This window comes from Haemaphysalis longicornis, unplaced genomic scaffold (genome assembly GCF_048455015.1).
Source record: "Haemaphysalis longicornis isolate Haplotype H1 unplaced genomic scaffold, Haemaphysalis longicornis Haplotype H1 scaffold_8, whole genome shotgun sequence".
NCBI classification, from domain to species: Eukaryota; Metazoa; Arthropoda; class Arachnida; order Ixodida; family Ixodidae; genus Haemaphysalis; species Haemaphysalis longicornis.
The window spans coordinates 69947329-69958783 of NW_027526445.1; the positions used below are offsets into that span (position 1 = coordinate 69947329).

The 11455-nt window shown below is 45.2% G+C and overlaps 1 pseudogene; it reads right to left on the reverse strand.

Moving 5' to 3' along the window:
* Positions 1-2448: 2448 nt before the first annotated feature.
* On the reverse strand, positions 2449-10924 carry LOC144148334 (uncharacterized; annotated as a pseudogene).
* Between the last annotated feature and the right edge of the window lie 531 nt (positions 10925-11455).

The following is an 11455-nucleotide window of genomic DNA, read 5'->3' on the forward strand; positions in this document are numbered from 1 at the left end:
GAGTTTTGAGTCCATTTTGAGTTTGAGTACATTTTGAGTTCTGAGTACATTTTGAGTTTTGAGTCCGAGTGAGTTCTGAGTTTTGCGCTCAATGTGAGCTTGAGTTTGAGTGAGCGTAGATGTGCTACTCGGCATTGAGTCTGAGTTTGAGTGAGTGGTGATTCGAAAAAAAAATTGTGAGTGAGTTTGAGTGAGCCGCGGCAAGTTTGCTGAGGTATGCGTGGTGCTGATGTCCAACCCACCCGAAACAGTGCCAGCAAATGTTTCACTGCGGCGACTAACTTAATCCGAAGACGACTGCGTAGCTTGGAAAAGTTGCTTCACGTGATTGATGGAGAAGCGTTTGCAAATACTACTAAATTAACGCGGGTGTGACAGGCACGCATCCGTTAGCGCCGCCGTTAACTTACTATGTAACCTCAAATGCATGCTGCAAGCACCGAATGAAAACCGAGTTGTGCTGAGTTTAAACCAGTAGAGGTGGGCGACTAATGTAACCCGCGCTCATTCGCTGCGCAATCGTTTGGCTGTTTGCTGCACGGTTTTAAGAAAATATAATGGTTTGATAGCACTGCATCCAAGGAGATTTTTTTGTCAGGTGCGGCATTCGCAGGCGTTTTACGAGAAAGCACTGGAACCATTTCTTCTCGTGGCAGAAGATGGAGCAGTGCTAGCTGCCCACTGCACATGCATGGCAAGCCTGGGTGAGGCATGCTCCTACATTGCAGCAGTTATTTTTTACGTGAAAGTTGTTGTGAGGCGACGGGATGGCGAAGTCTGCACTGATAAAGAGAAGGGCTGCCACCATATCTGCAGCAACTAGAAGCCAAACGGTCTTCACAAGTAAGCTTCACTTCAGCACACGCCGAAAAAATTCATATGGATGCTGGAGGGGAGAGCCACCCCAGCAGGCGTCAACAGAAAGAAGCGATAAAAGAAACAACGCCAGAAGAGTGGTCCACGTTTCTATCCATGGGCCACAAGATCAAAAACCGGCCTGCTCTTCTTTCATTAGAACCATATGCTGCGGAAGTTGCTCCCAGTGGCCCTAAAATTCCCCATGACAGTGCTGACTAATCTTTACAAAGACAACGTACCTGAAACCCAGGATGCCATGATGGACCTCTGTACAAAAGTCATGAAATCGCTTGCAATCGATCCAGAGGTATGTTTACTACGATTAAAGTGCTGTAAACCTATGAGCAACATACAAAAACTTGAACACACTGAAATCAACTTTTATTTATACGCGCATAATTTTCTTTACACTCGCAGGCGGCAAGTCTGGTTGAGGCCGAAACAAAAGACCAGGCGAAGTCAACAAAAATGTTCATCTTCAGAGCAGTCCGAATCACCGCATGAAATGCAAAACTGGTGTGCAGGACGTCAATACTAAGCCGTCCATATCCCTGTTGAACAAGATTTGCAGCCCGGAACACACACAGTTCTCGGCGCCATGAGGCGATGAGCATGAATAAACGGCCAGGCAGGCGGACGCTGCTGCATCAGCTAACATTAAATTAAGTTTTCAATGTGCGGCTGCTCGGCTACATAATTTCAGTAGACCAGCCGTTCCTAGCGGCCACATCTGATGGTCTCGTAACCTGCAGTTGCTGTGGTGAGGGAGTGCTAGAAGTTAAGTGCCCTTATAATGTACGCAATAGAACAGTCAAAGAGCTAGAATTGTCCAAGTCTGCCTGTGTTTCCTTAACAAGTGGAAACCCCAGGCTGCGCACAGACCACTCGTATTACTACCAAGTGCAGTTGCAAATCCTTGTTACCCAAAGGAAGTACTGCGACTTTGTCCTGTGGACAGTGAGAGAGTTTTTCATGTTGCGTGTATATTACGACTCAGAGTTCAGCAAGGCACTGGCACAGCGATGCCATCTCGACTTTGTAGGTGCTGTTCTTCAAGAGGGGGTCTTTATTAATTGGGCAGCAGCCGCAGTTGCAAAACCGAGGCTGGTTGCACTGGCAAATCAGGATCAGACAGAAAAAACGGACAGTTTGTTCTGTTTTTGCCAACAGCCGGAGTCTGGAAATATGATCAGCAGTGACAACGGCACGTGTAAATATAAATGGTTTCATTTTGCGTGCATCGGCCTTAAAAGGGCACCTAGAGCAAAAAAGTGGTACTGCAGTGAATGTCAGGAAGTTGTTAATAAAGTGTGAATCGGGTGTGGCGATGGCGCGTGTAAATTTAAGTTTCACTTCGTGTGTGTCAGCGTTAAAGCACCTAGGACAAGAAGTGGTACTGCACTGAATGCCGAAAAATTTTAAATAAGCTGTGATTTCTACTGAACTTGGCTGATTTGTGAAAAAAGAAAAAAAAATGTCTTTTTCGGTTTTCCCGCTACAGCAGGGGAATGACGATGTTTAATGTCGGTCATCAAAGGAAATGTATGCATGAATGGAAATGTGGCACTAGAGAAAGTACACTGTGCTGCGTCAGCCAAATGGTACCAGGGAGTCCTTCAGATTTGCCAGTGCTGGACAAACAAATACAATTCTGTCAACCACGCTGGAACCATCAGGATCACATCTGTACGCCTTTACAGGTACCGTGTGTTTCAGAATGCGCTACTTGTTCCGCAGCAGCGCGATTACCCTCTCCACTTGCATCCGCACATTTGCCACTTTCCGGGTCTTTTCTACCTCATAAGCAGAAAGCTGCGGTTTGCCTTTCGTAAATGCAGGCATCACCTATTTGGCACAGTGAATGCTAACTTCTGATGACACGGCAAACCCCCTATACGCCAACACAATATATCCTGGCAGCACGTCGTCTAGCACACTGCAGTTTAAAGTTATGACTTCATCACTTGTGCGGCCACACCACCCACAAGAAATAAACGTCGTAACCCCTGGGATGCAATGCCAATGAGGAACTTAACGGTATTATGATTTTTGTATTTGGACCAAGTCTGCGAACGTGGTAGCACAGAAGGCGTTGTATAAAGACTTCAAAACAGTCCAGGATAACAGCCACCTGGGTAGCAAAAGCTCTGCGGAAGACCATTGGAACGGTCGACTGAACGGTGTGTCGCTCTATCCACTTGACGGCCCGCGCAGCCGCACATAGGCAACGTCCAGCCGCTCGTTGACCGCTCTTGATACCGTGGCCTCGGAGACATGACACCTGCAAGAAACAGTTTTAGCACACTATAACAAACAAGTTTACAGTTTACCTGTAGGCTACGTCTTGGAGGGGCACGTTGAGCTGGAGGTGAATCAGGAAGACGATGATCTCCTGAAACTTTGTGAGGGTATGGCGGCTAGTGTGGGACACGCTTACTTCCAAAAGAGTGTAGAGTGCAGGGAAGATTGTGAAGCCGGAAGTCCGGTATAAAATTGGACCATGTCTGGTCTCTCATTCAAGCAGTCCTCGGTCAGCATATGCGAGCTCAGATTGTTTTTTGTGTCCACAACTTCAGGCAGGAGGCGGCAGTTCTCTTCTTCAAGTAGTTTGATGTCCAGCATTGTCTGTTCGGTTGCTTGTTCAAAGATGGCTTTCTCTTAAAAAAAGCACAAAATTTTCAATTCAGTGCGTAATCTTCACTGGAATGCAGAAATGATTGCAATGATTTCCGATAATAGTCCTAATGTGGTTCCATGAAAAACATACCGACAGCGCTGCAATCTTGCTGCCTTTGTGCTCCCTGGCCCTCAGCAACTAAAGATTACTCTTGGTGCAGCACTGGCGTGTCTTCATCAGCCGGGGTAGTACACTGTTCCTAGCATAGCTGTGGTGGGTCCGTAATATCATATGCCGGCATGTGTTCTTGTGCGCTTACAGGTTGAAGGGGGCCTTGCTTTTTTTCGACCTTTGCAGCTGCCGGTTGTACCAGTAAACACACGTTTTGGCTGCATAGTTTAAACATTGATTTTCAAGCATACTGAACATACTAACCACTAGCAAAATTCCAGCAGAAAACTTGAAAAAAGAACGAGAAACTTCTATGATGACGTCTAAATCAAGGTGTTAGATTGGTCAGGAGCTCTGGGGAGACAAGGAAACAAATTTATTCAAGAGGGGAATTACGAACCAGCCATAACGCGCAGCAAGAAAAATGACACCGGGAGGAAGCTGGCGAGGGTACTCGCATCGGAATACTTGCGCGAAAGGGTGACGAGAAATACCACTGCGCCCTCCCGCATTTATTTTCCGTCCCGCGGACACAGTCAGCTGCGTTATCGTAAATTTCACGGGTAAAACTAATCCAACAAAGAGCTTGAAACTTGGGAAATAAAACCAAGTTCATTGCTGACGCTGTCCAAGCATATGCAGCAACGCTGACAGAAACACTGACATACCTGGACAGAGAGCGATCGGCGTTTGCCGCTAACCCGTGCCCCATAATGCAGTGACGGCGCCTAGCCCGGGTCGTCCTCGGTCATTGCGTATGCTGGGCGACCTGTACAACATGTAAAGTGCTTGTAAAATGTGCGGAGTGTAGTTAGCGAGGAGGCACTACGAGCCTCGAAAGATCCACCCAAGTTGTCATAACACGTTCTCTAGCTGCGGGGCCTGTCGCCTTGTACTGCTTCCACCCGTCGTTAAAAACCGATTTGATATCGGGATGTCAAAATGTAAAGCTGCTTCGTACATATTGTGAACACTTACCTGTAATAAAATGCCTACTGCAGACACTGTAGTGGTTCGTTGAGGGATTACAGTCTTTGCGGTTGACGCGCCGCAGCCACTCCGCTCTCCTTCGCGGCGTGATTTCCTCAGTATTCTTGCACTGGCTGCTTATGGCCTTAAGCATGCAGAGGAACGTGATCTCAGCGACATTTTCGCCGCCAGGATTTTGTTTCGTATGGCTGTTGCAGCCGAAAAAACACAATTCACCATGTCACCGCACGGCGATGGCTTCAGCGGCCGGAACCGATACGGGCACGTACGGAGACGACCGCACTAATGGCGTCCAAGCTGCTAGGATGGCACCGCCACCTTAGAGCGCGGACACAGTGAAACCCTGCTATATACCGTAATCGGTTAAGTGTGGCCTTATGAAAAAAATTACGGGAAAACGAACACCTTGCGTACTTTGTGCGGTTTAGGTAGGAGTGAGACCCATTATACTACCCGTCACAGCGAACAATGGACAGTGGCCACTCCACGCGCTAATTTTTCAATGGAGAGGTTATCGTTTTCGATACCAACATTGCTAAATTACTACGATGCCTCCAGTATTGATTTTATTTTTATTAGTTTTCGCGAACTTAAGGAGTTCTACATTTTCCACCCCTAACCGGTAACGAAATATGTATATAGGCTGTTTATCTTTATTTTTCTTATTATTTTCACGATTGTTGGGGTTGTAGTGATTTTTATTTGCACATCGCAAAAGCTGTGATTTGTTTTATTATTTTTTAACCCGACAGAGTTTGTCGTGCAACATTGGCATTAGTCGTACGTGTTTTTTCTAGTGCATACGTCTTTTTCTTTTCTTTTTCTACGTTTGTTATTTCTAATGTGCCCTGAATACTGTAGGTAACCTATTTTATTTTTTGTTTGTATAACTTCTGGCTTTTGACGTCGTTGCTCTGTCGATTGCCATGTAGACAGGGCTTTGGGCTTATGTCAATCTGCTTCATGGGGCAGCTTTTACACACAGTCTCCTCCATCATTTGATGAGAAATAAAGCATTAATATTGTAACGTTATTATTACACTCACCGCAATTCAGAATTTAAACAATCGTTTTTTATAATTGACTACACTTTATCGTAATTTTTCCCTGCCTCGATTACTTTTTAAGAAGTAACGACCCATATTGCAATTACATTAACGCGATTACAAAATTACCAATTAAGATTCCTGCTACAACACAGCTCTCGCGACTACCTGTCCGTCTACGTCGGGGACTGTTTTGCAGATTTTCAGATAACGTATTTATTCTCACAAAAGCGGAGCAGCCCAATGATTTGTGAAATGGTTACAGGCATTGCAAAATTGTTGGGACTTGCTGTTACTCAGCCATTGTAGCCGATGATACTAATCATCATTGTGATGACCTGCCCCTAAGGAGCCGTCGCATGCTCTCGTGGCTGTACCTCCTCACTCCGCATATTCTACCACCTTTTGTAAAAGCCTAATCATGTGAAAACGTGTTATTATACTCTGTGATCATCGAGTCGCAGTTGAAGGACCCAGAGGTCCAACAAAAAAGATAAAAACTTTTGACGAAAGTTTAGGTACATTTGTGCAGGCACTAAACATTACATCCCTCTCAGCTGCCTCGGTATTTAAGCAACCTATATATGTATATGACTGCTATCGTAGAAAAAATGGGGGGAAAAATACCCTGGCAAATCATAAATTACTCCTGAGTAATTTATCGATTATTTTTTAGGCTTTTTTTTTTGTAATTGCATTCGGTGACTCGTTTTCAGATTAATGTTCACAATGCCGTCCAGAAAGCGTATTTTCCCCTCGCTGCGGCGCCAGGAAGGATTGCCTGCACCGCCAAGGGCAATGCGGTGCTCAAATGACGCCCACCTATTCAGGCTCCCTTAGCCATAACAAATATATTTTCATGGATTGAACAGTCAAAGGCTGTAACATTTTTTCACTGCACATTTCTTTCCCTCTACTATATATCGTCTCGGGAAGCGTGGCTAAAATCGTATAGGTGGGAAAAGAAGAACGGAACCGTTTCATATTTGCGTATATTATATCACTGTAACAGACGCGCAGAATTACGGAACGAAATTTTCCTAAGGGCCGTGGTCACAAGAATGCACGCTGAAACTCAGCAGCTGATAGGACTGATCAAACTTGAAATATGCACCGTTTAAACACTCTGAGTAGCACATGCAATCATCACGGGCTTGAAGACAAGCTTGGTTGTTAAGCACGAAGGGCGCAGATCTAAAAGGCATTGCTGAAAACAACTTAACGAAAGTGTTGCTTTATTTCCGACGTCCAAACAATTCAGGGGGACAGCCCATTCATTGGAGGCCAATCACCGTCGAAGTTGCCCCCAGTCACCGAGGACGCCCGAAGATACAAATCATTTCGTATTGGCTCCGAATGCAAAAGCATCAGTGTCCAGTTAAATGACTGATTCCCTTTGCTTTTGCCTCGTGCTTCTGAAGTGTTTTGCATTACAGTGGTTTGAGACGCTTTCTTTCACGCTCCAGGTTCCGATGGCTGCATCAGCGCTTCATATTTGCCACAATTGAGTTAAAACAAAACAATAAAGAAAATTTATTATTAACAAAGTAATTTGGTAACCGTAGTAAAAGAAATCACGTATAAAATAAAATGCGAAGTGTGAAGCAAAATTTATTTTTTTCGCAAAACTGCCCAGTTTTGAAAAAATTCTGATATACATTTTTTTCTTCTCTTTAAACTCTCCCTCGACGACTTATAGCAGTTTTCTAATAACAACATTATTTGCTTTATATGTTTACGTTATCTATACACTAATTCCTGCATTAGTTGACTAGTGGGGTTTAGTTTCATCGTGCAGTTGCGCTGAACGTTGTGGAATGATGAATCCTTGAAGCCTCCGAAATCTCTACGATCTCCCGGACCAGAGTAAAACATCGCGTGTTGCCAGCTTTCTATACTCTTTCTTCAAAAAGACCTATTGAATGATTATTACACTGAGTTTCACTATATAGCACACCTGGTAAGCTTCTATAAATGTTCAAAAAGCACCGAGAACATAAAAGCAGAAACGCGTAAATATATCCCCTTCAGTCATACATTTAAACAAAGTGCAGGAAAATTCCCACTCATTATTTTTCTGTGAAAGGATGTCCCCGGGACACGAATAACGCAAAGAAAAAAAATGTTTTACTTTTGCCTAAGTTTTAGCAGGTGTACACATACCGTAATTACCCGATTCTAACGCGCCCCCGATTCTAACGCGCACCCGATTTTCCAGGGAAAAAAAACAAAACAACTTGCATCTCCAATTGTAACGCGGACGGAACTTTGTGAGCAAGAAAAACGAATGCGAGAGAAACGGGCGATTTATTTCGCGAAGTAATCTCACTCATCTCACTCCTCGTCGCTCTCCGCTGACCACAACATCTCGTCCTCGGTGCCGTCAAGCGCGTTCGCGATGCCACACTTCTGAAAGAACGTTCAACCATGGTCGATGGGATCGTGGCCCACGCCTCGCACGCCCATCCCGCCAGCTTCTCCAGAGGCGCACGCTTCAGCCGACCGCTCGTTTTGAAAGCGCGAGAGCCGCTGCTGCCATTGCTGTTATCAAGCGCGCAAGTGGACCGATTTGACGATTTGTGTGAACGCCGATAGAAAAGCCTAGGCGCCCATGCTTCCTGCGTCCGAAAAATCCTCGCTAAAAGCTTTGGCGCCATCTTGAGATGGCGATGGGTGGGACGAAATTTCCGCTGTTTCAGCAGTTTCGGTTTCGTATCCGATCCTAACGCGCATGCGATTTTTCGACCTATTTTTTCGGGAAAAAAGTGCGCGTTAGAATCGGGTAAATACGGTATGTGTACATTGTGACTCAGTCAGCACACATGGCAGGAGGCTCAAATACACGTCTCAGGCAATGAATTATTTTATTTCATACAGAAAATGAAGCTGATCTCCTTGCACGAGGCCATTAAGATGAAGACCACATCTCACTTGTTGTGGAACAAATAGAAACAGCCGTTTGTCGCCGAAATACAGAGGAAGACATTGCATTTCCTGCACCGGACTCGCGTCCTTGACTTGCAGCCTTCCAACTTGCAACGTTGAGCCAAACTATTGCCTGTGTGTGCTGGCCAGTGGTGTAGGCCACCATACCGTCCGGCATTTACAGGCCGAAGCTCAGCATTGTGAACTTTTCTCGGGGGCTCCTAGGCGTCGTTGCTTGGACGACCGCGTTTCTTGGCACCATTCTTGCGAGACATGAACAGCGCCAAAATAACGCTGTTTTGAAAAGCTAAAAAGTCCAGGACTTTCTTGCGTGGGGTGGAGTTGTCACTCGCGTCGGTCAGGAATTTTTGCCAGCTATTTACAAGAGCAAAGGATGTAAAGTGAGAAATTACTCGCACCGGCCACTTTCTCGTTCGTTGTTTTAGTGAGTACAAGGACAGCAAGAAATCCATCTTGTCGACTCCGCCCACCGATTCGTTGTACTTGGTGATAATTTCCGGGCATGGTATGTCAACATGCTGCTTTGTGGACTCACTCCAGCGCTTCAGAGTTGTTGGCTCTCCAACACCCACGAACGTTGACGCAACATTCACAATGCCATTGCCCTGCCACCTTACAACTGTTACGTCACCTCCTTGAGTGACCTTGGCATCCATACTGCCACGTCCTTCCTTTTTGAGCACTTTGTCAGGCTTCAATGGGCCTCCCTGCAATCTGTTGCTGCGGATAGTGCCAATGGCCCAAATGCCCATTTCTTTTAGCTCCTCGAGTAGTGGTATAGATGTGAAATAATTGTCAAAATACAATTTGAAGTTCTCTTGTTTAGGGAGACCTTCTGCCAACCTCATGACAATAGAGCCACCAAGCCCAAGATGCTTGTGCTCGGCAGATGTGCCAGTACCTTTGCCTTGAAAAATCTCAAAGTCGTGTGCTACCCCACTGGAGCTGCACCGAAGAAACACTTTCACCCCTTCTGGGTTTGCTTTGTTCCGAACAAATTGCTTGGCCGCAACTCTTCCCGTGAAGGGGATCATTTGCTCATCGATGCTATTTTTTTCAGTCGCAGGTAACTCTAGGCACCTCTTCCTCACAGCATCAAGTAGCGGTCATACCTTCCAGAACTTGTCTGTACCACTGTGGTTCGCATCTGGCTCTGGGACGTGCAATGCTGACCACAGCCTGAAAAATCTGTTGACGCTCATGGTTTCCGACACGCTCAGAATTTGCGTGGCAGGATTCCAATACATCATGATGCGTGGGAATTTCAGGGTTCCCTTTATCATTAGCATCCCAAAAAACGTCTTGACTTCTTCTGGCTTTGTTCCCGGAATGGCTCCTGCTGTCTGCAGTGAGTAGATGTTCGTACAACGTGCAATTTCTTCAAAAATGTCATCTGTGATGTACCTGAAGAAGTACTCAGGTGGTTTACTCACAAGATTGACATCATTGTCACTGGAGCGATGAAATGTGGTGTCGGGCTGGTCAAATTCTTTAGTGGTCCAAACCGCCTTCCTTTTTTGTTAACGACGGCTTCTGCTTGGTCATCACTGTTTGGCTGAAGAGGGAGACAGTTCGCTACTCCGGACGGATGAGCGTCACTGGCAGCGGGGCCGGCCTGCAAAAAACAATTTATTTCATTACTGCCCTGAAAAATGTGATGCAATCCCATCTGCGCCTATCGTTTTGCCACTGGTCCACAAAAGAATAACGCATAGCTGCTCTAGGGTTACTGGCCGAAAAAAACAAATACTTTTTTTGAAACCCAACTACGCAGCCCAGTAAAAAAGTAAGATAACGTAAAGTAAGGTAAGTAATGAATTCGGAAAGAAAAAAAGAAGCCACCGCAGTTCCACACTCACCAGTTGATTTGTATGTCCTTCCTCCTCATCGTCGTCGTCAGAGAGACCAATGTCCGACGTGTTGCCATCGGCAATTCGGGACAGCAGCCTTTCGGCCCTCTCAGAATCAAGCCTCCCTCGATTTCTCGCATGGATTCTCAAGTCTGAAATGACGAAACACCAAAATATTAATCAGGAAATTGCCAACTACGAGAAACTCCAGCAGTCGGTTTGTGGCGCTTGGGGCACGCCGTACACAATTGTGTACGCAAGATTTCACATTCAATTTTCTAGGTCAGAATAGTACTTTTAATACATCCTGCGGGTTTTCTGTGTTCCTTAGGTACTAAGCAGCATAAAAAACCCAGACACTTGCCTTCTAAAAGTATCAATACTAGAGAAAAATTCAATTTTGTAAGGGACTTACCGTCGTCACCGTAGAATGTGGCGGCATCCATTTTGGAAGTGGCTGTTTACTGCTTTATTTCTTGTCGACGAGAAGAGATGGCGCTAGTAGTACTGCACGGAGCCCATATAACTCTTGACAACAAATACCGCTAGCGAAATTCGAATCAGAAGGAAGAAAAAAAAATAGAAAGAGTTGCGTACACATATGTGTACATATATGAATAATGTCCCCTATTTTAGTCACGTATGTTCCCAGATCCTAGCAGGAGATATTTTCCCAGTAATAATTTCGAGACTCTAAGTTAGGCAGAAGAGCAGTATATGCAAGGATTTTGGAATTTCCGTCCTTATTCAATCCCCAGAGCATTCTAAAATGTTGCTAAAGATGTGATAATAGGCTTGCAATACATTTTCTCAACAAAAAGTTATTGTGAAAGACAATACCGGTCTGAAACTGCAAACTCAATTGAAGTGGCCGTGCTTGAAATAAAGGAAAAGATGTGAAGGACAAGTATAAGAAATTACTTACCCTTACCTTACTCTACATTTAGATAGAGATACGATTCGGTTAAATACGAGGT